The following is a 24,455-nucleotide window of genomic DNA, read 5'->3' on the forward strand; positions in this document are numbered from 1 at the left end:
AGTGATTCATTCAGGCACGATCCACTCAGGGATTTTGTCTGTAAAATTTAGCATTTTATGTATACGAATCCTTATTTGACATTAGTGAAATGACTTTTGGTCTGTCTGTGCGAGTTGCTAGCTACAAGCGCATCTGCAGTGTTCACGCATAAAAACTCCACATTTTCATTTTCCAAATGACTCAAAATTATAACACCCAGTCAGTTCAAAGGTGTCATATTTGCATTGCATGAGGCGCCCGTCCCCACCGCTTTCCCTGAGGACTCAAACCAGACAGAGACTGCTTCGTGTCCACCGGCCAATCGGATGCCCCGGTGGAAAGCGTCACCATGACAACGATAGCTGCCCATCCCAGATGGGTTCCATGCTGCAGACACAAAAAGAAGGAGAAGAGAAAAGAAAAGAAGACAAGAAAACGGGAAGAGGGGGAGCAACTGACTTTTGTTTGTTTGTTTGTTTAATCAAAGAAATGGCATGCAAACACTGAAACGTAACGTGTTTGTGACAAAATGAAAGATAATGGGAAAGACTTGAGCTCTTTTGCGTGTCTGTATTTAGTACAAATTAGTGCATTGATTTTGTCCTTCACTGTTTGCATAAGGACATTTTCCAAAAGAATCTAGAGCAGCATTATATCTTGCTGGCACAACAAATACATTTATTCATTTATTTTTTGAATAGGCTAAATTACATTTTCTTACAAAAACATTAACACTACCATTTAAAAGTTTGCAGTTATTGCAGTTTTAGATGGTCACCAAGGATTAATTTATTTGATATAAATGCAGTAAATGCAGTAAACTGTAATTCTATTTAACATTATTACAAATAAAAATAGTTGTTTTGTATTGTAATATTTCCTACAAATTAATTTATTCCTGTTTATTAAAGCCAAATTTTTAGCATCATTACTCTCCAGTCTTCAGTGTCCTTCAGAAATCATGATAATATGATAATATGATTTGCTGCTCAAGAAACATTTCTTATTATTATCATTGTTGAACAGCTCCGCTACATATCATAAAACATATTTTTTTTCAAGATCATTAATTAATAGAAAGTTTAAAATAACAGCATTATCTGAAATAGAAATCATTAAAGTTCCTTTTGGTCAATTTAATGCATCCTTTCAAAAGAAAAAGTACAAATTTCTTACAAAAAAAAACAAAAAGAAGGAGATGAACAAATATTACTTGTATTTTTCAGCATGCAGGACTATGGCTTGTAAGCTGCAATAAAGAACAGAATCTGACTCTAGAAACTGCAGCAAGACAGCGAGACCTTTACAAACATATCAATTCCTGTGGCTGTGCATGTACGAAATGCATAAAAAATCAGCACGGGAGATTGTGAGACTAAGAAATTAACATACTATTCATCAAATCCAGTGGCTGACTCTTATTAGCTACGAATCTCGTTAACGGTTACTCTCTAATGGTGTGTGCACAATATGGCATATGCTGGAGCTGTTGTGCAGGTAGGAAACCTGGCTGATGTAACGGGCTGAAACACACACACACAGACAGATGGAATAAAACACAGCTCAAGCTTCAGCACAGAATCAGCTTCATTTACCTCGATCCACCTCTCACTTTCTCTGTCCGTCTTAATCTCCGAGGCAGTGATGTGCTGTCTATTACAGACATTCAGTGCCTGGTTAGTATTCTTGGAACAGTATCAACATTCATATGGAAGTGTGTGTGTGTTAGAGAGAGATAGATTTAAGAAAATAGGAATGATGGTGAGAGAGAGAGACCCCGTCTACTCTGAAAGCGAACAACACAACTATACTAGATGCCGATTTGCAGCGACAAAGCGTCTGGAAGTCGTTCAGTTGCAGTGAAGGTTGGCGATTTGAGGTGACACAAGCAACAGCGACCGTTGGAGAAGCGAGCAGAGGTCACCTTTATGCTAATGCACAGCGACTATTCAACTCGCATAGAGCTTTTCACAATATATGTTGTTTTAAAGCAGCTTTGTAATGAATAGTAGCCTATAAACCCCTAGTGAGCTGGAAGAGGGAAAAACTGCCAAAGATGTTTGAGCAGATGAGTGGAAGCCCACCTCCTCGGGCTGGCACATATTTACACAATTTGTGAAGATTTAATAAAATTATTATTTAACAATACATTTATCATTTATCATTAATTTAACTTTACAAATCATGTTTGTAATTTTGCTGTTGCACTTTATACTTAAGGCAACAGCTAATGTGATCATAGCATGAGCATTTTAGCTATTGTGCACATTATTGTGCTTATTAGTATAGACACAGTGAGGGAGATGGCAATGTTATTCCACATATCAATCCCCCTCCATCCATTCAGAGAAAAAAAGATTCAGCTTATCCTGCTGAATGAGCTCAAGAAGAGCACGAAAAACTGTTATCGCTCTCACACACATGCATTATTACTCTCCTCGATTCTAATAACCCCATTTTGAAGAACAGGAGGAGAAATGTATCCATCCCTCTGCTGTCGCGTGCGCATTGGCTAATGTGTTAATGGTATTAATTTTGATCGCACCTAAACCTCCATCACCGGTGTTCCATATTTCTAGTCAGCTGTGTTTTATTGTAATAATCACATGCCTGAACAATAAAATCTGTGTTTTTTTTTAGTTCGTCCCTGCATTCATTAGTTCTGATTAAACCTGAAAACCCAAACCAAATGCACATTTGTATTGAGCTGATGGTGTTTATCGGCTTTGTGTGTCAGAATTGTACTGCCAGTGTGGTTTAATGCTTCATCCAAACACAAACACTTCCCCAGTAGAGAATCGATAGTGTTTTAGCACGGGGGTCTGATTGTGTATTTATGAGTGCGTTTATAGCTATGTGTGTGTGTGTGTGTGTGTCTGTGTGCATGCTCAGTGACGCCGTGTTTGTTTTAAGCATGTTTTTGCACGTTTGTGTACGTGTTTGTGTGTATGTGTGTGTGTGTGTGTGTGTGTGTTTATGGAGCTGCTGTGCATGAATATAAATGGTGAGTGAGCCAGGAAGAATCTGAAGGAGGGGATGTGAGAACCTGTCTGCTGTTGTTCCCATAGCAACCCAGCCAGAGCACGACCAGGAGAGAGAGAGAGAGAGAGAGAGAGAGAGAGAGAGAGAGAGAGAGAGAGAGAGAGAGAGAGAGATTAACAGAAAGAAAATGATTTCTCTATCTTGGGCACACTATCTGCCCAACTTACACTGTTATATGAATTTTTATTAACAACGTGAAACGTTTAATCTGATGCTAAGAGGCTCAAGTTTGGATATATTCTGAAACAGTGAGCAGAGTAGAGTTATTTATTATAGTACAGACTTTTCAGTGCATAAATCTTGACGTGTTCGAAACAGAAGCACATTTTTTGGTCTAAACTAATGGTCTAAAATAATGCTGTCTGTGAAGTTTTAGCCCCTGCGTCATGAATGAAATATGAGGAATAAACAGCACGGACAGATCAAAAATGGAAAAGTCCTGAATGCAATTTTTTAGATAAATATTTCAATTCAGTACACCTAGTGAAATATAGACAACGACTGGTTAAACTGGATTGTGGGTGGGCGCTAAAATCATGTAGCAAACAAATGTAGCACTAACTTTATTCTTACACACAGGATTTGGGATATTACAGGCAGCAAAGGATGCACATTTTGGAATTGAAGCCTATACTGACAATAAATGCATTGTTGCAGTTTCAGAAGCAGCCCATATTTACTAAAGACCTCTGATTATAAAGCGACAGTGACTAGACTCAGACCACTGATTCGTTTGTCCAGTTTTACAGGGTCATTGGTTCTGCGTAGCTCCCACTCCGGGGATTGTGGCCCATGCCGTGTAGACACATGGTGACGCCATCTGATTTGATGACAGACTCGCGTGATCGCTGCTTGCAGCTGCTGCTGATTTACAACAGAGGTGTGTTGATGCTGTCAGAGCGCGCACACACACACACACACACACACACACACTGCAGGTAGAGTGAGAGATGGTGTTGCTTCAAGAAAAGCTGCTTAGTATAAACAGAATAAAATCAGAGGCTAAACAGAATCTCAAATGTTGTGCCTTTTTGTTAGTATGGCGATGACAGACAGCTTTCACCTTTCCTTCAGTCTCACTTCATCACTGTCAAACACTCAAACACAGGGAAATTACTATTTATGAATCAAAATGTATTTAAATCATTATTATTTCATGTGGAATTATCACAAGACCCTGTTAATCCTAAACAGTCTTTTAATCTGCAGAGCTGTCATTGCTCTGATTTGTTGGAAGTTATACAGTGTGCATATATATAAAATGTATATGTATTTTCAAATTAAATTAATTTCCGTATAAAATATATGTCTGGTTGCATTTAATATACGGATTCTAAATATATTTAATATATTACATTTTAAAAAGATTATTTAGATGTAAATAACTGCAGTAAATCTGGGTCCATTATGTAATGAATTATATATACAGTTAATATTTTTATTCTACATATACTGTATAATGATTTATATGTACACATAAGAATTTTTAGAAATTAATATATATATTTAATATTAAATTGTATTAATTATATGCAGAGTATGTGTGTGTATATATATAGTCCCTTCTTTAAAGTGCCCCTATTATGCCTTTTTGACTATTGCCTTTCTTGCAGTGTGTCGTGTAGCTGTATGTGAACATAAACTATCTGCAAAGTTGTGAAGCCGACAGTGCAGGATAGATAAAGTTATTATCTGTCAAAAAAAAGAGTCGACTCGCAATTGCTGAAACGAGTTGTCAGGAAATAGAATCTTATTCTGTTACGGCTCTACGTTACAAAGTAACACATTTGCATAATGTCCGCCCACGTTTTATGTCGCCAACTTGCCTGCCCACAAACACAGTAAAATTTCTGTGCGGTTAATATCATTTCGAGAAGATGCTGTATCCTACGCTGTGTGTGTTTTATCACATCTCATAATTATTCATTTTAGGAATAATTATTTTATCACCGGTTAATTCATGATCATTTAGTAAACTCATAGTGAACCTCTCCTCAACAAACTGCACGATTTGAGATATTACTCATGCCTGTTGCACAGTGATTGATGAGGAATGTGTGAATGTGTGAGGGCTTTGTCCAAGTGGTTAATAACAATGCATATGAACAGACTGTAATATTTATGTTTTGAAAAAGACAGGGTAGGTACAGTATCGGGAGGAGCGTAGGTGAACGCTGTGTGTGTGCTTGAGGACACGTGTCACATCACATACCACACAAATGCGCTCTCTCACTGCTTCTAACACACATATACTTTGGCAACCAGTCAGGCATGTTTACCGAGAGACTGTCCAGCAGCTTCTACCAGTGTGAAGAGGCAAAAATCATTTCCAGTCCGTCTCTGCTGCTAGACTCGCTAAAGCGCTGTGTCTGTGTTACAGCCTCAAGCTACACACACACACACACACACACACACACTCAGAGTATCATGTGCACAACTCCGCAAGACACTAACACACACACACACACACACACACACACACACACACACACACACACACACACACACACACACACACACACACACACACACACACACACACACACACACAAACAAAACAAACAAACACCCACACACTTGAAAACGCACACAATTTATCAAACTCCCACATTACCCTCTTTCTGCACTCTCCATTCATCCTGCCAACTTGGCTGCTTTCCTCCCGCTCTCTTTCCTCTCCTCCACCACTCCTTCCTCGTGCAACACCTTGTCAACAGTCTTCCTCTTTTGTGATCCCTTACTCTCGCTGAGCACATCTGTACTTCATATGCTGAATGAGCTCTTATTCAGAAAACGCTTTGTGCTGATACGGCCTGTTTATTCTTTTTCACATGAGTGGAGAGATTGTTTGTAATATGGTTGTTAACAAGTGGGTTCTGTTTTACAGCCTCGCTCTCTCTCGCTTTATCTCTGTCTTCCTCTGTTTGTCTGTCTTGAGTGTGTTTTTCATTTTCTTGTGCCCTGAAGTTGGGCGAATCGCACGAAAGCTGTCAAGAACGTGCCCGGGTCACATTTCACACCCATAATTCAACATTTTATAAACAAGACATTTTTAGTTTGTTCAAAGAGAAGTGGAGAGTTTTATTTGTATTGCGTTGCATCATTGTTTTCATGAGAGTTAAGCCCCAGTATTTTCACTATCTTAGAAAAATCTATAATGTAAAATTATTATATTTACACTTTAGATTATATTGAATTATTCATGCGGCATGTTAGTATTTGTTTTACTGCCTTTATACGCTTGTGAATAAATAAACAAAATACTGTATTACTTTAATGGGAGTCACCAATAAGAATTATGGAAATTACTAAATAAATCCATTATAGGAATTACTAACTAACTAGCTAAACAAATTAATAAAAAGAAGTGTTGTAAAATTTGATTCAAGATTACAAATAAGCTATAAATACTGAATTCATGAGAATACCCATTGAGAATAATATGAATTACTAATTAAATATTTAAATAAATGTATTAGTAAAATGAAGTGCTGCATATTTTGATTACATTTTATGAATAAAATAAATAAATATGGTATTATAAGAATAACCACTGACAAAAACTGGAAATGAATGAATAAATAAAATGGAGCGTTGCATATTTTGATTGCATTTTATGAATAAGTAGGCTAAATAAAATACTATGTCATATTATTTTTATATTGATAATTACCTGCATGACTGAATAGATCACAAGTAAGGAAGGATATACTGGAAGGAATAGTCCATTCTAATTTCACGTTTTCATGAAAAATGTCACAACCTTGGCTTTAAAACACATGTTCTTTCTTTTGATCTTGGGGTGAATTAAGACATGTTTCTAAGAGGTTTCGTGAGATTCACCCAGTTGCGTGATCCCCCAGAAATTAGAAAGCATAGTTGTGACCGCCAGTCATCCTACAGCGCTGAGAGAAAGCCAAAAAATAGAGAGCGAGCGAGTCACAGACAGACAGAGGGAGCAGCTGCATACGGGGGGCCAGTATCAGGCTTCAGACCACTGGGCTTCGACACACTCACGCGCATTCACACATATGTTCTTCCCATACAAACACATGCTTGAGTAAACTGTGCAACACACATAAACACTGGTCCTCCTGACGCCTCCCTCACACTGTCTCTCTCCATATCCATGACTCACCCCAGTCTCTGAAACTCCCCTCATCTCTCTTGATTTCGCTCTCATTCACAGCTTTCCCAGTTTCCCCATCCCCCATTTACCCAGTGAAAGGCCAAAGATGTAGCTTGAACTGCAGCAAAAAAATACCATTTATTTAACTGTCTACTTATTTCACAGCAGTCAAAAGTCAGATTTCCTATCAGAATGGACACCTTTAGCTGTTTTATGAGAGACTACTATATTGATTTCAGGTCATTGTAATGGTTCTGCTTCAGTAAATTTAATGAGTTACTCCTTGCGCCCAAACTTTTGCATCTGTTGAGAGAAGTGTGTTTGATGGAGCTGGTGTACAGAAGCTAAACGCTTAAAATTTAGTGTGGCAAGAAATTCGTAGGGTATCTCATCTTGTTGGACGGCTTAATTGATTTCAGGTGTGAGGAAAAACATACGCACACATGGTGGCTGCACTGTGGGCGACCAAGAGGGAAAACTCTGGGTCTGTGTTTTCTCACACAGGAAGGGGATCGCAACTAGCTTAAAATCGTACTTAAAACTTGCTAAGAAGACCTTAATAGAGCTAAGATGAGTTTAGCCTCTGATTTCCAGTTCAAATAAAATGTTCATGAATTAATAGTTATAACTGCAGTATATTTGCTAGCGATTTTTTTCCTAATAAAACATGTAGTACATCTATTTATTTTAAAATCTCTTATTTTGGTGTGGAAATATGTATTTATATGCAACAAATCCTTGTTATTTAGACTTAAACAGAGGCAAGTGTTCAGATGGAGTACTTATGGCATGAGTATTGCTTACTTATTTCCTTGCTGAGTGCCTTTCTTCTGGTCTGAGATCTTCCTCATAGAACAGAGGCTGTATTGTCAGGACCTGTGACTCTTAAGAGAACGAGAGGACAGGAGTGTCCTGTTTTTTCTCTCTCTCTCTCTCTCTCTCTTTTCTGCCAGCATCCATCTCTTGAGCGAGATAAATGGAGTCCAGACACTTAGGAATTTGAGGAATCTTATCTGGTGCCAAAAATAATTAAGGGAATTTTTATTTGTGGTTTTAGAATGTTAAAATGGAGACTGTTTCATATTCCTATTCAAGTTTCCAGAATGTTGTACAGTGTCCAGGTGTAAAGAAAAAAAAAATGCAATGATAATTATTTCAATTACAGAAATTCACATCATTAATCAAGTTATATATATTAATTTAATGCATATAGCTCAAAACATTTATAAGAAGTCTAAATGTAAACATATCAATCCTGATTTCCGCATGAAAACATTTGCACACAGGTTTTAGACACTCAAATTCACACATGATTAGTGAATAAGACGTGTTCTATGAATTCCGAGCTATTCAGTAGCCAACGCAGACGCTGACAGGGCTGCGGTCATATTTCAGTACAGACTCTAACAGTGACAGCACATTGATTCTCTAACTAACAAGTGATGGATTGCAGTTACATGCAGGTCAACTGGTTCCTCATGAAAGCTCATGAGCTGTTGTTGTTATTGAAAGTAGTTCTGTTCAGTAGTGTTTTGAGAACAAAGTGACCATGAATTTGGTTTAAAGTTACAGTCTCACATTTCTGCTTATTTAAAGATGCATGGAAATGCCAAGACAAATGGCAGGGAATGTAATTAATCTTTGCATATATTTTTCCTCTTTACCTTAGGTCAGCAACCCATTTTGCTGTTTAATGAGACTAAATGGCTTTCTTGATTAATGTGTAATTGGATGTTGCTAAAGCTAGTCAGGGAGTTAAACGTTTATCTGTATATGTTCTATATAAGCAGTTGTCGCTCAATGCTTCCTTATGTCATATCTCATAATGATCATATTTAAAACATAAAACAACTTTAACAGCACTACAAAAAATTAATTACCAAAGTGAGATTATCCTTGAGCCCTGAATTTACAAATTGGAGGTATGCGAATTAGCAGAAGCTAATAAGGGACGATTGCTAATCGTACAGTTTAGTTTAAACACCTGTTTTAGAAATCAAGCTAGCCAGAAAATACTCCTCATTAGTTTAGTTTATTAAGTGACAAGCATGTCCAACCAAACAAAAATAAAAAGCATCCTATCATTGTAAGGAAATGTGAATGAGAGAAACAAACAAAACATTTATGAAATTTCCTCTTCAAAAAAAAAAGCTTCCCTTGGTTGACAAACATAAATATTACATTTGCTTATTTTTATTCTGTCAAAACTCACTGGACGCCACAATTACGATTTCGTCAGACAGGAACTTCCCAGGAGGATTTGAAAAAAAGAGCATAAAGTATCTGTGTTTAGTGATATTTTCAAAATGGCTTCCTTTTCGTGAGCCATTACGTCTCTGATTGACAGTGCTGTGTGCTGGTGGCTCGACTTATCACTCAGCACTGTGGGGGGAAATGCAACTGCTGCTGTTACTGAGCCAGACAACACAGAGCATAGCAAAACAGCCCTGAATGAACTGTAATATCGCTTTTGAGCTTGATCGAGTGTTGGAGGGAATGCAAACACGTTTGTTTCGGACAGGTGGTTTTATTATGCACATATGCATAAGAGAGCACAAAGAAAAGACAACAAATCTGTTTAGTCAGTTATAAGTGGGTATATATCAAAACCCTTCATTGCCATTGAGAAAATTTGTTTAGTTAGCGTAAGGCTCATATTGTCTACTGAAGAGCCGAAGGCTTTTGAAAAACTGTTGGTTAGTCATATTTTACATAAAAATGAAATTTAAACCTATTAAGAGCTGGTATTCAATTTACATGTGTGCATAAGAATTGTTGTAGGATTGGATTAAAGCTTTGCTTGGAGCTGGAATCACAGTTCACAACTCGGATCCTTATTACCGCTGCAGCAGGGGAGTACGATGACAGAAATAGTGCACTGAGGAGACATTTCAGTTTCTCAGAAGGGAATCGGCCACCACACACACACACACACACACACACACACACACACACACTGGTTGGTATGGAGAGGACATGAATAGGAGTATGAGGCAAACAGTGTTCAGGGCAAAAGTGGCAGTGACTGCAGAAAGACAGAGGAAGACAAGGCAAGAGTGAGATAGTATGTCAGAGAAAGAATAAGGGCTATGTGAGACATGGGGAGGTGGTCATGGATAGTAAAGAGAGACATTTCTGTTTGAAACCCAGAGAACTCAACTAACCTCTGCTTTTCACGTCTCTCTGCTCTTTTTCTTTCACCTCTCCTCATCTCCTTGCGTTTCTCCCCTCCCCCTCCGCTGATATTCTTGTTACCATACCAACACAGCTCTCGCTTCAGGACCTGCTGGACTCTGCCGGACGATGGACACTCATAACACTCATCTTGCATTCCGGTAAATACTGTATAGTGCTAGTAATCTAGTAACCACAATTCTCAGTGAACCCGGCGAGTTTTAATTGTCTTTCTACGTAAACGTGCACAAGACGGATGCCTTTGACTGTTGCACCACACCTCCCTCTTTGCACCTAAGTGTCTCGCACATGAATGGCGTGCTTTTAGGTGGCGCCAAGTAAAGTTAAAAAATGAAATATTCAACTGTTAAAAACATGTCTCAAGACCCTTGCTTTCTTTTCTGTTTCGTTGCACTACGCCTTGTGTTTTCAGGTGAACATAGGTTAATTAAATGTTCCTAATGTCGCACTAAATTGACTCTTTTTTATTTTAAGTTCTATACATCAAAGAATCTTGAATCAATTGTATCATGGTTTCCACAGATTTCCACAAAAGTTTTCAACATTGATAGTAACAAGAAATGCAAATCATAATGAAATCAAATCAAATGATTTCTTAAGGATCATGTGACACTGAAGGCAAAAATATTGGCTGTTGAAAATGCAGCATTTCTCACAGGAATGAATTATATTTTAAAATACAATGAAATAGAAAACAGTTAAAACTGTTTCTTTTTAACTAGTATTAAAGGGATAGCTCATCCAAAATGAAAATTCTGTCATTAATTACTCACCCACAAGTCGTTCCAAACCAATAAGACCTTCGTTCATCTTCGGAACACAAATTAAGCTATTTTTGATGAAATCCAAGAGCTCTCTGACACTCCCAGCAACATAACTGAAATGTTCCCAGGTTCAGAAACGTATCAAGGACATTGTTAAAATAATCCATGTGACATCAGTGGTTCAACCATAATTTTTCAAAGCTATGAGAATACTTTTTGTGTGCAACAGAAAGCAAAAATAACAACTTTATTCAGCAATTTGTCTCATCTGCAACACCCTGGTACTATTTTGGAGAGCATTACAAATCTTGTGCATGCTTTGAACTGTGCATAAACAATGTATGCGCGTGATGATGCTGACACAAAATAGTAAAAAAAATTACGGTTTAACTACTGATGTCCCATGGATTATTTTAACGACGTCCTTACTACATTTCTGGACCATGATCTTGGTAACCTTGCTGTCTATGCAGAGAGCTCTCAGATTTCATCAAATATATCATAATTTGTGTTCCAAAGATGAACGAAGGTCTTAAGGGTTTCAAACGACATGTGAGTGAGTGATTAATGATCGAATTTTCTTTTTTGGGTGAACTAACCATTTAATGAGCATATGAGACTTTCTAAAACATAACAAAAAAATCTTACCGACCCCAAACTTTTTAAATGTAGGGTGTATCTAAGACAAGTTTTTTTGTCATTGTGTGGCATGAGGGTGCCATGGCTGGTCGGACATAGCAACAGTAACTAAGTATGTATGTAAAATGGTATTATAATGTTAAAGTAAGTCTCAAGTATTATATGCGCTTGTGTGTGTGTTTGTGTGTGTGTATTTTCACCAAGTATTGCTGATGAATTGTTATGTGCAGCCGAAGACAAAACCATCTTGAGAGACTGATTCATGACACACACACACACACACACACACACACACAACACAGCGGGTCTGCTCCTAGAAAAGAGTCAGTGAGCTGAGCACACAATCAGGCTGTAGACTGGATGAACAGCAGGGAGTGTTAGGACAGAAGGAGGGGAAAAGTCTACCGCTGCTTCCCTGAGAAGAACACTTCACTGGAATTAGCTTCAGCTCAGATGGGAAAACCAGACTGAAAACAGTGGGGACAATACTGCTACAGGCGCTTATTCTTATGTCTTTCACAACATGCGTGTGTGTATGGCTCCATGTTGAATCTGTTGCTACGTTTCAACACCTAGAAAACAGAGAAGGCAATCCCATAATGCTTTGGGATAAGCTCAGTAAAACAAGACTGTTGGAAATGTTGATTATAAACACACTTATAATCAGTTTTATTCAATGCATTTATAAAAATAGAGTAATCTTTCTGTGTATTTTATGCTGATTAGCTTAGCACCATGCTAACATAAAAACACTACTGAAATCAATAGTTTGTGAGCCTTTGTCAGCCTAGAGTGTTTCAAATTGGTCAAACACAGATGCCAATGCAGGCAGTATGAGACAGCTTGCTAGGTTTTGGTACAGAGCCTCGGGTGTTTTCTTTCCTGTTTACAGTTGTTGCAGCCATCTTTATTACACACATTCACTCTAAATCACACAACTCTAGCTGACAGCACAGATCATTGCTGTTTTACAAGTTGTTTGTCTCCTCCCCATCTACTTCTCTGCCTCACACACTTCTTACTAAGGGAGAGAAGGAGAAAGGGGCACGACAAAGAAAGGCCAAGAGAGAAGGATAGAAAAAGGAGAAAGAGAGAGAGAGAGGGGGGAAAGTCGGTCAGACCCCCTCCTCGGCTGAACAGGAATGCAGGGAGTCTGGTGAAGGAATGTAGAATGGGTCTCAAGGGGAGGGGGTATAATCTAGATGTAAACATTGTTGGTGTGTGTTGCTCTATGAGTGTAGCTGAGTGTGTGTGCACACAGTGTAATGGGTTTGAGTGTATTATGAGGTTGTGTTATATGTGTCCCGTATGCGTTTGTTGGTGTATTTTGAGAAAAGGGGGCTCTTTAGCTAGGCCAGCTGTAAGGAACTGCTCCTCGTCTCTGATGACAGCTTTGGGCCAATGAGGTGAATTTATCATGCATGCAAAAGTACCAGCCCCACTTAAACATGGCACTGATCCGAGACCAGCTTTCCAAACTCAATTCCATGACTCCTCCACGATATTCCAAACCTTTGCCCTTCGATCTTGTGCTTGTTACACTTACAGAATCTCATGCTATAGTACTACCACTACCTACATTTTTGCAGAACTCATATACATACAATTCACTGTAGCTGAAATTAGTAGATCCACATTCTGTTCCAAAACCTTTGCATCCACCACCCCCAAAAAATATTTCTGTTTGCTCCCAATACTTCTGCGTTTACTGAGAAACTTTGCATTTGCTTGCAAAAGCACTGAAATAAAGTCACTCAAAACAAAAACACTCTATACATTCAGGAAAATTATGAATAGGTAGGGTTCCTCCCACAATAATTTTCATGTAATCAAATCCATATGTACAGCTTTTCTGGTGTGGTAAACTTGCTTGGTAGCTCACCTGGTACATCTCTGCAATTGCAATGCAGAGGGCTCAGGTATAGAAGTGAGTTTAAAATGGCTTGGTTGCTTCAGCAAATGTGTTTTCTGTTAACATTACCAGTTAGGTTTAGTGTAGTGGTATGTTATTTTCAAATGCTATAGAGAATTAAGCTTTTAATGCTACTCACTGGACATTTCATTTCTGAACTGCCACAATATGTACAACAACAAACGGAATGAAATAACGCCAGATTCATGTTCATCCATTTTGGATGCTTTTAACACCACTCACTGGGTATTCCACTTTGAAATTGTAACAAAATGCGCAGGAAGCAACATAATATAATTTTGATGAAATATCACCATAGACATGTTGTTTCCAATGAGCTTGGGATGGTATTTAGAAATGGATACGAAGCATAAAACATTATGAGCACAGTTTAATGTTAACATGATATTTCAAACCTCTTATGGTCTGTGTGGATTTTAAACAGGCAATCCATTTAGTCCCTCAGCTTTGTAGCGCATACATTCTCATTTAAAGTGACTTTCAGTTACACTAATTGTCAGGACAGACCCTCTGGAACAACCTGGGGCGGAGCATGAGGAAGTGTCACGCTCCAGGGAAGAACGGTGACAGAATGGGGCTGAAATCATAGCACTTCTCAGTTCCTGGGTCAACACTGCTTGAGTTTGAGCCCACAACTTCTGTGTTCACAGCTCGGACCATTACCCATCACAATCTGGAAATTTAAAACACTTCATTTAGGCTGTTGTTGAAAAAGTATTGTTAAAGGATTCAATTTATTTTCGTACCCTAAAATGGAAATTCGGACATTAATCTGCCACTCCAAACCTGTATTTTATTTTATTTTTTTTCATGAGCTGTTCAGAATTTGTGTGAGAAACAGAACATTTAAGTTGTCATTTGCTGGAAAGTCATTGACGTTCAACTTGAAATGTTCCTGGTTTGATATTAATGACTGATTGGTTATTGCATGTTTCTTGACCAGTCATGATGCAAGGGGAAATAAAATAGGGGGGGTAAAACAAGTTAAATGGATAGTCTGCTAAAAATGAAATTCTGTAATCACTGTCTCCGATTCATGTCCTCGCAGACTTGTATGACTTTACCTTGTGTGGTACACAGTTATAGATGTTTAGCAGAAGGTCAAGAGCTGTGTGCAGCATTCTGAAATTATGATATGTGAGAAACAGGCTGAAATTTGAGTTATTTGCTGAATTTTTCCACAAAGTGACCGCAAAGTGCTTCTTGCATGTTTCATGACCAATCATGATGCATCAAAAAATCATTCAAGCACAAACATGTTGGTTGGTTCCTCAAATGAAGCTCTTATGTATGGCTGCAAAAACTATTTATATACATTAACATTCATACAGACTATTTTAATGGTGCTTTTTTCCTTTCGAGTGCTCAAAAGTGTAAATCATTGTTATTTGTTTTTTGTCATATAGCAAAGATCAGCTCAGGCATTCTGCATAATCTTGCTTTTTGTGTTCCACAGAGGGAAGAAAGTGATGCGGGACTGGAAAAAATGAAGACACAATTTTCCTTTTCTGGATGAACAAATTATTTATTTATTACAGATGCAATAATCATATAAAAGCTAGGATGTACCTTGATATAAAACCCTGTCTATAAATAAAGTGAAATACAGTAAATTAATCAATTAACCTGATATGGTGTTAAATTCTAACCCAATAATGTAATGCTGGTGGTCTATGCAGTTCATCTGCTGGTCTAGGGAGGTATAGAGCCTCGGGCAAGGTTGAGTCAAGGTGCTGTGCTTAATTCAAATGGGGAGAAAAACTATATGTGAAGGCTGAGGTGAAAGATTGAACTGTATACTATTATTACTTTACTAGAACTAATGATTTTAATAAATAATGATACTAATTTGTGGTTTGGGTCTTATTCGGTGCTAAGAGGGCATTTGTGGCAACACTAAGTAGTTGAAAAGGGGGGTAAAGAACTCTTTGCATGTGTAAAAGAGAGAGAGTGTCTTGTCTTTCTTGTGTGTGTGTGTGTGATATTTTTAGCTTGTTCCCTCCATGAGAGGGTGTGCTGCTGGAACACTATGCCTGTGTGTTTAGGAAACAAGCTCCAGTGATACCAGCAAAAACTTCCACAGCTCACACATGTACACACAGAGACTCTTAAAAGACTTCTGACCAGGTTGAGCACCAAAACCACAAATGCTTTCCAGTATTTTATTTTGTGTTTACTTCTTTTTTTTTTATTTGAGAATTTGTTCTAATAGCTGAAGTGTGGACTTTGGGTCAAGTTCTGTTGCTTTTAAATGTGATTATTAATCCATTTCCACTTGACTGCTGGACCTCTGTAGCTAGATAATAAGAACCAAATTTGCTATTGTACAGACTAAAAACTAAAGACTATATGAAATTTACTTCATAATTGTTCCTGGTCTTATTTTGCAACATTCAACAAAAGCTTTCCCTGAAAGCTATTCTGCAACAAAAACCTTTTTTATTTTCAATGATCAAAACATTTTGATTAAAACATTATTTCTAATAGAGATATATTAGAAAATTATTTCTGATTGTATAAACTTGTCTACATTTAGCTACTATTGGGAGATATAGAGTGCAAACTAATATTTATACGCTCTTTATGTAATTAGTTTGCTTTACTGTTATAAATATATGATTTATTTACATTACAAGCTATTAGGAATTCTTCTATTCCATTCCTATATATAATGTTTACTTGTATAAGTCTTATATATAATGTTTATTTATTTATTTTAATATTCTTAAATTATTCCTCACTGAATATTCTGTCTTAAGTCAGAACTTCATATTACAGAAGTCAAATGCTTTGTGAATTGCCATGATATTTTTAAGACAACATAACTTTATTCTGTTCCTAAACACCCATTTTTCAATCAAACAATCAGTCAATCAATTGCAGATCCAAGCCCACCCAACATTATTTCCCACTAAATGTATTTAAGTTACTTAGCTTTAAACTTGTCTATTAAGAGCAGTACCACTCAGGTCAGAATGAGAGGACAACCTCTATCAGCGCTCATGGAACAGCATGTTGTATCCACACAAAGCTTGTAGATATAAACCTTCAACCTCTTTTTCCTTCCTCGTTTAGGATAGTTAATTACAAGGGCCTGGCCAAGCTCTCTCCGTTGTGTGTGTGAAGAGCATAGTAGACAGTGGACTCATTTGTAAGCACTAAACGAACACTAATTCACGGCCATGTCAGTGTGGCCCTTAAACGGCCAAAGACTGAGGTAGTAACACTTCTGTTTATATTCGGCAGAGGTCTACACTGATGGTGACCCTAACTGATGCTGTGAACTTTCATTCGTTTGCCTGTCTCCCTGGCTACAGAGGCCCCGCCCCCACAGGGAGTTCCAGCCTCACAGATGGCTTCCTGATGGTCTGTTTACATCTTATTTGCATACAGACATCTCCACGTCTTGTCGCTGTCACAACAGACGAATATGTCCGAGCTTCAAGTGCCAGCGATAACTGCAGGGGTGCTACTCCCCATCTCAAACGCACAAGACATACAGTTCACAGATTTACAAAAAGTTTTTGTCTCATTTTTGTCTGGTTATTGCTTTTAACATACATGGATTCAGAAGGATAAGAAGATAAGCACGGAAAAGGATTGGTGTTATTGGTGTTTAGCGCTATTTGTGCGTATAAGTGAACCAGGATGTGCTTTAAAGAGGTCAATTTGGTTGTTTATAGTGAAAAGGTTTCGTGGGAAGGTATTGATTTTTTTAATTACGTATCTTGCCTCAAAATAGCAGGAGAATGGTGCTCACTCTATAACAGCTGGCTGCAGACCCGGGAGAGAATAAACCTCATTGATATTCAAACCGCTCTTTATCAAGGGGACAGAGACCTGCAGGAGAGAGAGATGGGCGGAAAAAAGAAAAAGGGAAAGTCATATTCACTATCTGCATTTGTGGAGTTAGTTTTTTTAGAGCATAGATTAAAAAAATAATTGTATTTTCCCCTAGTGTCATTTGATAATATCAGATAAAGCTTATTTCACCAAAAACATTCATTTTCTAATATTCCATGACAGTTTTCCCAATTAAACACACTGTTTGTTGCTGTTACTTTGACTTTACACACATTTACCGTAATTTGACAAATTTTCACAAGTGAATTAAAGCTATTTTAATCGGAATCTGTTATCTGAAATTTTACTTCCGGTAAATAGTTTCGAATTTGAGTGTGTGCATGTATGCCTTTCTGTGCTTGAACAAGATTTGGTGTATGTTTTTTAGGAATTCTGGATGTGCTGTGGGTTTGACAGTGTGTTTGTATGTATGTGTTCTGGCGATCCTCCAAGTGGGTCGAGGGGCCCAGCAGCAGAGAGCAGACTGTTTCAGGGGTGGCTGGGAGGAATATCTTTCTCTGGTCTTGCTGTATGCTTCATAAACCTTACAGCTTTCTTTTCTAGCAGCATTTCAATGAGTGTGCACTGCTGTAATTTTCTCTCTCCACCAGCATCAGGCACAATCTATTCCTCCCTGTTTGATTGGCAGGTGTTTGCTCATAACTTCAAATATTCCTCCTGCTTATTGTGAAGTGAAAGTGAAAGTGACATGACATTCAGCCAAGTATGGTGACCCATACTCAGACCCATGAGACCCACTCAGACCCACTCACATTAACCCATCCTGGGACTCGAACTCACAACCTTTCGATTGGGAGTCCGACTCTCTAACCATTAGGCCACGACTTCCCCATAAACTTGTGAGGTAATGACTTCTGATTGTAGTGGATTGAAGCCAGCCTTTCAGCTAAATAATCTAGGCTAATGACTGCACTCTTCAATTATTTATCGGACTCAACACGCTTGCTCGGCACAGTATATATATATAGACATCCTGCTGGCTGGTCGGCTGGTTGGCCTGATGACCTAGTGACTGACTGGCAGCCGAGCTGACTGGCCTGTTTGCCAGGATTTGCTGATTCATGCTGTCCATGGGATGGAGGGGCTCTCGAGAGCTGTTCCCAGATCTGCAGGGAGGCACTTATACTGATTCTAATGTGTATTGATGTACTGTACATTTGTGTTTCACAGAGTCAACATTTTTCTGAGTATACTTTAAAGACCCCAATATATGGTTCAACAAGTGCAGTTTTCTTTCCACCGTTGATGTATTTACCATCCATCCATCCATAATTTTTCATGAATGTATGAAAAAAAAAATTGCAGATTGTAGTTCATTAAAGTGATAGTTCAGCCCCCCCCCCAAAAATATCATTTACTCACCCTCATATTGTTCCAAATCTGTATGAGTTTCTTTCAAATGTTGAAACTAAAAGAAGATATTTTGAAGAATGTTGGTAATCCCATTGACTTCCATTGTATTTCTTTCCCTATACGGAAGCCAATGGGGACCAACTACGTATTTGGTTCTTCAAAATTCTTCAGAATATCTTCTTTTGTGTTCAACATTAAAAATAAACTTTAACAGGTTTGAAACGACATAACTGATGAGAAAATTTAGGGGTGAACTACTAACAATATGGTTACCATTTCATATTTTGAAACCATACCAACTTTTGAAAGGTTTATTTTCTAAAACGTTTGGATTGAAACGTTGCTGATTTCCAGGCCTTATAAAAAATGACAGAAAAAGATAATTGCACATATTAAAAGTGTTATATTATTTATTTATTAACATTTATAACATTTTTTTTCCTTACCCACCTATTTGTATTTTTTTGTATTTTTTATTCCTTATTGTGTTTTTTTGTTCTGTCGCTGTTATGTTGCACTGCGGAGCTCTGTCACGAAAACAAATTCCTCGTATGTGTGAACATACCTGGCAATAAAGCTCATTCTGATTCTGATTCTGATTCTGATTAGTATCATTTCTTAACATGTATTTTCTTTTTAATTATTAATATTAACTTTCTTTTTTTAATACATTTAGTTTTTTAGTAATTGTGATGTGCTTTTTTATAGTTTTATTTTTAAAATGTTATTTCAGTTTTAGTTTTAATACTTCAGCTTAATTTAGCTGCTAAAGTAGCATTACTGTTATTCTTTCTTTTAATTTGTTTGTAAGTTCTTTTTTTTCTTCTCTATCTTATTTCAGCTTTATTTCCATTAAAAAAAAAAACAGTTTTAATAGTTTTACTCTGAGCTAACAATAACACCAAGAACTGGAAACCGCTATTTTACATCATCATGAAAACAACACAATTGTCCAAAACGCTTTAAATCTGCTATCTTTAGGTTACAAGTTCAGACTGTTAACCACTAGGCACTCTAGTGTGTGGTTACCATTTAATTAATCCAAGTGATTAGGTGCAGTATTAGCAGAGGTGGGTAGAGTACCCAAAAACTGTACTCAAGTAAAAGTACTTCTAGAAATATTTACTCAAGTAAAAGTAAAAGTACTAGTCTTGAATAGTTACTTGAGTAAGAGTAAAAGAGTATTGGATAAAAAATCTACTCAAGTAGTTAGTTACTAGTTACTTTGGGTCATATATACTGAGCCTATTTTTATTTAGATATATAGATAAAATGTATGTAATGTATGTGTTCGTGTATAAATGTATATATTTCATCAGCCTTTACTCCAATTTATGTAATTTATTATAAAACCCTGTCTGTTTACTTAAGTAACAGACATAGGTGTCATGCCATAACATATTTTTAATACGACTGACTTTATATTAAATGTGAATTTAACATTGAAAGTTAATGTGATATAAATATTGCTACTAATCTTTCATTGTTCAGAAAGAGAGCAAATAACATCTACATTATTAAAGATCATTTTCACTGACAGTCTAGATTTCAATCACTCTCAGAAACTCCAATTAAAATCACTGAAACTGTTAACACTGTGAAATCAATATCTTAATTAAAGATTCGTACACACATCTGCACTTTGTTGTTTCTGCGAGAGAATTCGCCAGAAAGAGGTATTCAGTCAGTGAGCGAGTGAAGGAAGCACCGGCATTTTAGCGATGACTCATCTGAACGCCTCTGATTGGCCAATGCTTTAATAAGCTCAAAAGAATCATGTGTGATTGGTTATAATGCGCAGCGCTGTATAAACGCATCTATCTCTGGCTAGCGCCAGCAAGCAATCACAGATCTGAATTTAGCAGCTGATAATATGACTCCCTGAACGTACTTGCACCAGTGTGATTGTATTAAAATTAATAAAATCTTAATCGGCTATTTTTTGTCTTTTGGAAGCTGCATTCAACTTGACTCCCCTCTTTTATAAGCCACACACGTACAACAAACTAATGTCACAGTGGTATCGTGTACTGTAATCGAATGTAGCCCAAGTTATTACCTGTTAAACAGTAGACAGCACACGAGGTGTTCATCTAATAAGGATCTCCATCGCTAGCAAATAATAACCTTTGCAGATTTCAATTCAGTGCAGTTCCAGCCACGTTTTCAACGCTCTTTCTGTTCTTAAACGTTACAACTCCGAGTGAACCACTTCAGACGCTCAGCGCGTGCGGCAGGGAACTGAACGACTCATTCAAACTGATTCATGAACCAATTCACTCGTTTGCCAATTGGTTTGATCAAGCCTTTGAACAGAATTGACTCAAAAGAATGAATCATTCGCGAATGGGCATCGCTCATTGCCCAGAGAAAAGTAGACGGCGCGTTTGGAATAAACTGAAGCATTATAACATTTATTGCATTAAGATAAAGTAACGAGAGGAGCGTCGCCCACAGTAACGAAGTAAAAGTACAGATTTTTCCCCAAAAATTTACTCAAGTAAGAGTATAAAGTACCCATCTTTAAATATACTCCGAAAAGTATTAGTTACCCCAAAAAATTACTCAAGTAAATGTAACGAAGTAAATGTAACTCGTTACTACCCACCTCTGAGTATTAGATCCATGGGAACATCAAGGACACCTATTAAAAACAGTAAAGCTCTTTAAACCGCTCTCGTGTTGCTGACTGAGAGAAAAGATGTGGGCATAAATGTGTTGTTGAGTGAAGAAAACCAAAGTCTGTTTAGCAAACGCCACAATGGCCTCCTCAGCTGCCCTGATGACCACAAACCGCTACAGCTACATAACAGTAAACACCCTCTGAGACTCACATACACACTGAGAGACAATAGTTAATGTGAGAAGGAGGCAAACAGCTACAGTCTGTGTAAATGTTTATCAGTTTTAGATAATTATTCGTGTCCGCAGAAACTCACGAGTGCAGTGTGTTGAGGTATTTGTGTCTCTAAGTGTAGATGGCAGAAGACACCTGCATCTGAATTGTGGCATAGGGGCTGGCGTGCAGAACTACAAACGCATAATGACTGGATACCTGCCTGAACAGATGACATGTGTAAACCCCCCTATCAACACAGCCTTGGTGGTCCAGTCCTCACCTTCTAGTGGGGGACAAGCACATCCATTTGTGTTAGACAGGTAGAAGATAACATCTCATGGCTTAGGCAAAGGCCAAGAGAGACTTGTGTGGGTGCTGGAATGCTATGTCTGTTGTGACTGTCACCAAAACTACTGAATTGAATTTTATCTACAAAGGTGTTCGAATGGCTATAGAAAGAAAAAAGTATGAAATTGGATGAGACGGGCTGGATGGGCTGAGGGCCAATGACTAATACATGTCTATTCCCTCCTATAATACCTTCAACTCTTCATGTTGTTAACCACTGCAACTTGGTAGAGTACAAAATACCAAGCACAGGGCATTTATGTTGCGTTGCTCTTGAGTCTTTTTGTGTAAATCTAAAAGTGTTTACCAAGGATTGAGAGAAATGTTTCCTATTACAGTGACAGAGTGTGTAACACAGAGATGAATGAGATAGAGGTTGAAGGGAGAAGGAGGGTAGAGTGGCAAGAAGGAAATAAACTTTAGAGAAATGCAGAGAGAGAGGGGCAAACAAGGATGGATGATGCGACTAAGCTATGCACGCTGCCAAAATTGTAGAAATAAATTAAAAAGTAGGAGTGGGGGCCCAGCAAAGGAAGGTTGTTTTGCTGTGACGTTTGTGCAGAGTCGAAAGATCTTCTGTCCTGGCGAGACGGATATAACTTCAGCCAAAAAATCTTTCCTTCAAACTTCAGCCAAAAGTTGACGAGATATCATAACTCACTCACACTGGTAGCACTGAAAAAATTAAACAACTGCACACTTGATCACACAAGCGTTTCACTTCCCCCCTAATTAATATAAAATAAAAAATAAAAAAACTTGCTCAAGTTCAAGTAAATGTGTTATTTAATTTTGTAAACGACAATTACACAGAAATAATTTTTAATATCTCTCTTTTAATTCAGCCTTTGATACGCTATATCAAATTAATTATGGTGCTTGATTAAATTGTTTGGTATTAGGTGCCATGTTGATGACATGTTAATTGTTCTTTTCAAAACAAATTTATGCGTTTTTATGCAGATGAAGCAGTTGATATTTGACGCTGAGGGAACCATGCATGAACAAAATGAGAGGGAAAATAGAGGGAAGAGAAGAAGGGACAGTTAAAGAACAAACAAATTTAAGTGGTGATTATAGACCAAAAAAAAAAAAAAGTGTAGAACATCTGACACACCTGTGCCATATGCCTCCAGGGGCTTATGTTCCTCACACATCTTCATCCTCATCATCAGAGCATCCAACAAAACTTGTGTCAATTCAACAGTAATGTCCAAAACAGGGACATGACAGGCATATAGTTACACAAGTTGGATTTGATGGGTCACTGCCCCAAAGGAGCACTATAACAGACATTAAGAGAGTTTCTCTATCAAGAAGAGTCTTGCTGAGTAAGTTGATTAAACTGCTAACAGGCCACCTAAATAAAACACAGCCAGTGTAATGACAGATGTTTGAAGTTAACTACTCAAATTACCTTCACATTGAAATTTTGAAGCATAAAAAACGAAAATTTGTCTTCTTGTAAAATGTACTCAGTAGTCTTTGTTTTATTTACAACTTCTTTTTTTTGAGCTATGCATGTACAGAGATTATTATTGTTTATTAAACTAAAGGTTTTAATAATAAAACAGTTAACTGAAATAAAATAATAAAAAGCAAAAAAATTACAATATTCTAAATATTTCGTTGGTATATTATATTGGTATCCCTAAATAGGTCTCATTAATTAACCAACAGTGAGTATTACATTTGTTACAGTAGCCTATTTGTTCATCTTTGTTACTGTTAGATAATAATTATATAACCTCAGGTTCATTAAATAATATTAAGAGATACACCATTTGTTTTTAATAATAGCTCGTTGAATTAAACATTAACTTTGATCAGTAAGCATTTTTCATTGTTAGCATAAGTTAACTAATGCTAACAAATGGAACCTTGTATTAATAAGGACTATAAGAGTTTATTAGTCATACTAAAATAACACTGACTCCATGCCAGTGTTTTGTATTTACCAGGAAAGCTCAGTTGAGCTCACTAAAGTATGTAAACAGTGTCATCTGTCCCTGTTCTCTCCTTCATAGAGCGGAGAGGTAAAAGCTTCATAATCTACTAAGACACTGTCATGTTTTTTTGCTCTCCTGGAAGAGAGTTAATACATTTCCTTTCTATCAGCAGGGAAGCACTGTTTGTACGTATCACTGCTGGAGGAAAAGGCAACAGATCGTCGGTTTTCCTCTCCTTTGTTACCTGGGGGGACCCAGTTCGGGACTCAGCAGTGGGTAAAAACCGAGAAAGCAATTGCTTGTGCTGTTGTTTTTAGACCCCCCCCCCACCCCCCTCCCAAAAAAAAACAGGGTTGTGGATTCGCTTGGGTTTGTTGGTGGTAGTGACAGTTCAGGATTAGATTGCCAGCAAATGCATTT

At 37.5% G+C, this 24,455-nt stretch overlaps 1 protein-coding gene across 2 annotated transcripts in view; it reads left to right on the plus strand.

Annotated features, from left to right (window-relative positions):
- Window positions 1–24,455, plus strand: part of LOC132143935 (B-cell CLL/lymphoma 9 protein-like) — a 93,516-nt gene that overhangs the window by 18,807 nt on the left and 50,254 nt on the right. The window contains exons 1-2 of one of the 2 annotated variants that reach the window (XM_059554587.1): window positions 16,758–16,833; window positions 16,929–17,048. The exons of the other annotated variant lie outside the window; for it this stretch is intronic. The gene's annotated coding sequence lies outside the window, so the exon portion shown is untranslated. Of the gene's footprint in view, window positions 1–16,757; window positions 16,834–16,928; window positions 17,049–24,455 lie in introns of those variants that run through there. 2 annotated transcript variants of the gene reach the window in all.

The sequence above is a fragment of the Carassius carassius genome, chromosome 7, assembly GCF_963082965.1.
Source record: "Carassius carassius chromosome 7, fCarCar2.1, whole genome shotgun sequence".
Classification (NCBI taxonomy): Eukaryota; Metazoa; Chordata; class Actinopteri; order Cypriniformes; family Cyprinidae; genus Carassius; species Carassius carassius.